We start from the raw sequence: 5,244 nt of genomic DNA, 5'->3' as shown, positions 1-5,244 counted from the left end.
CAGGCAATGACGCCGCCAGCGACAAATGTGATCGTAGCGGCGATCACAAGAAGATTGACAGGCGGGAGGCGTTCCGGGGCAGATACTCACCGTTTCCAGACGTTATCGGGGAGTGGTAAGAAGAACGCAGGCGTGTCCAGGCGAACGGAGGGCGGATGTCTGACGTCAGGACCGGGACCTTCATCGCTGGATCCATCGCACTGGGTAAGTATGTCCAGGGCTACTCTTGTTTTGAGTGAAACTTTTTTAGCATAGCAGGGCTGCACAAGCGACCACAGCCCTGCTATGCTAGAATACACTCCCCCATATGCGGCGTCTAGTTGATCGCACGAGCAGCAAAAAGTTGCTACGTGCGATCAACTCGGAATGACCCCCATAGTCCGCACCATAGCTCTCACTGCTCTCTCCACAGACCTCTGTCTGCCCCACTACAGACCTCTCCCTGCCCCAGTGCAGACTTTATGGGGGGAAGGGGGGTCTGGACTGCACATCCTAACTCTAAACATACTAAGAGGTGCTACAGTGCTAAGACCTGTACTGCCACACAGAAAAAAGGAGAAAATGCAGGTGCACACTCTAAGTGCTAGACACTGCTAATCAGAACAATTATAATAAACTCTAAAACTCAGAATTTATTATCATTGTTCTGACTAGCAGTGTTTAGTACTTAAAGTGTGCATCTGCATTTTCTCTTTTTTTCTGTGTGGTCCGTCATAGAACCCTCTCTGCCACCACCATTAAAAATGTATCACTGTGACCTCTCTCTGCCCCTCCGCAGACCTTTTTCTGGCTCCAGGGGCGCCGACACTTCTGCCGGGCCTTGGTACAAGGAGGGGGCATGATTAAAATCAAAATTATGTTTCCTGTGCGGCTGTGCGAGGTTGGGGTTTGCCGGTGTTTTATCCAGCAGGCGGCAGGATGCGGGAGTGATTGCTCGCTACCCCCACGCAGGGAGAGAGGATTGACTGCCGCTGAAGTTGCCTCTCCCCCCAGACCAGCACACAGCACTGAGCAGCATGTGCTGGGCTGGGGAGTAAGGCTGCTGCAGCAGCAGTCAGTTTTCTCTCTTCCTGCACGGCTCTTTGCAATGGGGAAGAGTGAGCAGCAGGACCCACAGGCTCAGACCCAGGTAAAGAGTACCCACTCTCCCCTTCCTCAGCGCCACTGTCTGCTCCCTCCATAGACCACTCTCTATTCCCTCCTCAGATCTCTCAGCCCCTCCACAGAACTCTCTGTCACCGCATTTAAAAAATGTTTCAGTGTGACCTCTCTTCCCCCTCCACAGACCTCTTTTTGACTGACATCTCTCCAGCCCTCCACAGACCTCTCTCTGACCGACCTCTCTCTGTCCCCTCCACAGATCTCTTTCTGCCCCCTCCACAGACCTCTCTGTTCTCCCCCACAGACCTCTCTCTATGCCCCCCAGACTTCTTTCTGCCCCCCTCCCCCCCTACCCACACACACACACACACACACACACACACACACACACACACACCAACAGACCTCTCTACCCCTCCACAGACCTCTCTATACCTCCTTTACACAGGGACAGTGCAAGGTTTCTCAGCACCCTGGGAAAACTTCAGCCTACTGCCCCCAACCTCATCCAATACCCACTTCCCAGCCCTTCAGATAAAAGTGTGACTTATAAGTTCCACAGCCACCACTTACATTAAGTACAACAAGGCTGTTTCTTTGTTATAGGCAGACTCAATGGCACTCACCCAGAATCCGGAGCCCTAGGCAGCTGCCTAATGGTAGAGCCGGATCTACCTCTACAGACCACCCTCTGCCCCCCTCACCCCCGAGCTCTCTTACCCCCACTCAGACCTCTCTCTACCCCTCCACAGACCTCTCTCTGACCAACCTCTGTCTCCTCCACAGACCTCTCTCTGTCTCCTCCAGACCTCTCTCTGTACCCCCACAGACCTCTCTCTGTACCCCCAGAGACCTCTCTCTGCCCCCTCTACAAAATCTTCTTTGTCCCTCCACATACCTCTCCCCCCCCCCCCCACACACACACACAGACCTCTCTCTGATCCCACTACAGACCTCTCTATTCCACCACAATAAAAAAAATGTATCCGCTTGACCTCTCTGCTTGTGCTTCTGTCAAATCGGGAGCAGCCAGCTGGGGTCCTAAGGCCGTGCAGGCGGTCCTCGAACTCCAGTACCACCTAGCCTTGCCAACTGTACCTTCGGTGGTATACGTTCCACTGGTTGAGAACCACTGTGTTAGATTACAAGGCCGCTTTTAATTTTACATATAGGCACACAAGCCACGAGAAGAAAGAAGACTCTTTGGGGGAGATTCAATTGTTTGAAAAGTCAGTTGAGTGTCTGTTTTTTCCTATCTAATAGACAGGAAAAAATAAACACCCAACCGACTTTTCAAACATTTGAATTCCCCCCTTTGTGGTGCAATCTTGTGTTTACTGAATGAAAACAAAATGTAACTTTTAATTGATATTTAAATAGCAGTGAGTACTTTTAATAAGGCACAAAAAAACACATACAAAGATATGAATTCAAATGTAAGATCCAAAAAGAAATAGAAAGGTCAGTTCACTTAGCCAGGAGGTGGATCATCTCGCAAGTAAGTTCGGCTATATACCATACCCACGGTAGCTCCGTACGCAACAGATTATTGTTCATAGTCCCATTGGGGTGCATAGAAAAATAAACGACTCCAGTGTGAGATTGTGCCTCAAGGGTGGGCAAATAGAGGTGTCCGTGCCAGTTTTTCAACATTGTTGCAGCAGCAAATTTCCCCCTTAATTGAATTAATCCCATAAAATGGATGTATGCAATTTATCCATTTCTAATAATGTAAAGCAAAATATGAATGTGACAGTAAGTATAAATATTATATAACAACAAATTTTTGGACCTGGCATATGCTAGTAGTGTTCCCGCTAGGCTGTTTAAAATGGCAATATGTTTTCTGCCCATATGGAGGCACCCCGTTAAAACAGCCTTCCCTACCCATTGCTGTCCCCACCCATGGGCTGCAGTGTCCTGCACATAGGAAAAGTTGCAGTTTAGCATCTATTCACAGTGCGGGAAGAGCTTGGGGGTAGCTCAGCATCTACATAAGTGCTTGGCACTCTCCCAATAGTGACAAATAGGAGGCATGAATATGCCCTCCTTTTGGACACGGTGCGTAGAAGTGCCCTATTTTCAGGGGGTATGGGACTCAGGGTCGACAGTGGCTAGGTCTACACCTATTGGTTGACAGTGGCTAGGTCGACACTGGAAATAGGTCGACACTACCATTAGGTCGATATGAACAAATTCAACATGAAAAAAGGTCGATATGAGTTTTTCATGTATTTTTGGTGTCGTTTTCTTCGCAAAGTGTCCGGGAACCCCAATTAGTGCGCCGTGTCCCCTCGCATGGCTCGCTTTGCTCGCCATGCTTCGGGCAAGGTAGCGAGCTAAGCGAGGTTACCGTTCCCACAGGTTACCGTTCCTAATCGTAGTTCACGTGGATCGTAAAGTACGAAAAAGTTAAATAAAAGAAAAAAAAATAGAAAAACTCATGTCGACCTTTTTACATGTTGGCCTTGTTCATGTCAACCTATTTCGAGTGTCAACCTAGTCACTGTCAATCAATGGGTGTCGACCTAAGGGGTGTCAACCCAGAGTCCGTATACCTTTTCAGGATGGCGCTCTGCATGTTCACTATGTCATCTCAGTCTACAGCTCCCTGCTCAGCCCCGCGCTCCTCTCTGACCATCCACACCCACTATCTGCTGTTCCCTACTCCGTTTCTACTACCGCCTCCCCCCCCCCCTCCTCTTCGTTAGGCGCAATCATCTCGCACCCCTGAAGATAGTATTGGGTCCTGCAGGCAAACTCCAAAAACTTTCAACTTTTGACGTTTGCTGACTACTATGCGTCCCCTAATAATTAATTGGCCTGTTACTAATAAAAAAAAAAACAGGCCCATATCAGATAGTGCAGGGCCAAAACTAGGATTTTTGTCACCCAGAGCAAGGCAGTCATTTGGCATGCCCCTGCGTGCCACAGATGAGCTTAACTTCTGTAACATGGCCTCCCCAACAGCGTCTTCCACTACATGCCCCCTGTGTGTCCCCATATATTGCACTACATCACTGCACCGCATCATTACATTACATCACTAAACTACATTCCGCTGTACGCTGCACTACATCACCAAACATCCCTCTATACACCACGCTGCGCTACATCACTACACTACACCATCCTATATGCTGCACTACATCACTACACTACATCCGCCTATACACTGCACTACATTACTACACTATAACCCCCTATACGCTGCACTACATTACTACACTTCATGTTCCTATACACTGCACTACATACCCTATATGTTATACTACATAACTACACTACAGTCCCTATTCCCCACAATAACATTAGAACATCTTACTGACTCCACATGAGCTCACCATGAGTAAGTTGTGTCCTTCATTCTCAGCTCCTCTGTGCTACTATGCGGGGTCTTAGTACATTTGAAAATGCGGTAAAACCCCCAAAAACTTACATTATTTCAACAAGTGTAGTCCTTAAAATAATCGGTATAAATCATGTATGCAAGTCAGCAAATGGTTATTCATTATATTAACCAACAACTGTCTGCCTACAGTCTATATTGCTTTTTCAGTTTTTGAAATGTACTGAATTCTAATAATGAATGGGCTCGTTACATGAAACATGTGGAAAGTGGTGTTTCCTCATGTGTAACATAACCGGCCCATAACGGATGATGAATAGGCCCCTCAAACTTGAAAAACAGCACAGCTTTCTGGGACTAATTCAGTAAGGATTGCAGATTCTGCTAATTAGCAGAATTTGCAATCTTTTTGTTTGCATGCTGGGGGCCGCCCATCGCAGGGCAAGGCCGCCCAGCATGCTGACCGCCGCCTCCCCACTTGATGAAACAGAAATTACGATCGCATTGCAATTTCTGCTTCATCGTATATTTTGTGATTGTCTCATGCCAGCGCAGCTTAGCTGCGCCAGCAGGAGGCCTGCCACCATGTTCCTGATCGCGGTGGCTGCATGTGACATCGCTCACCCACCGCGATCATGCCCACACCGCTTGTTCCAGCGACGATACCCCTGTTTGGCCGCCGCTGCCCCCACAACACTCCATCTCCGCCTAGGAACTGAGCATTGCCACATACGCGAACGCCTCTGCCTAATTGCCAGGCGGTCGCATTTTCTGTGCCCCCCCCCCCCCCCCCC

Source organism: Pseudophryne corroboree, chromosome 4 (genome assembly GCF_028390025.1).
Source record: "Pseudophryne corroboree isolate aPseCor3 chromosome 4, aPseCor3.hap2, whole genome shotgun sequence".
Classification (NCBI taxonomy): domain Eukaryota; kingdom Metazoa; phylum Chordata; class Amphibia; order Anura; family Myobatrachidae; genus Pseudophryne; species Pseudophryne corroboree.
The sequence above is the reverse complement of the archived record's forward strand: the minus strand, read 5'-3'. Positions refer to the sequence as shown.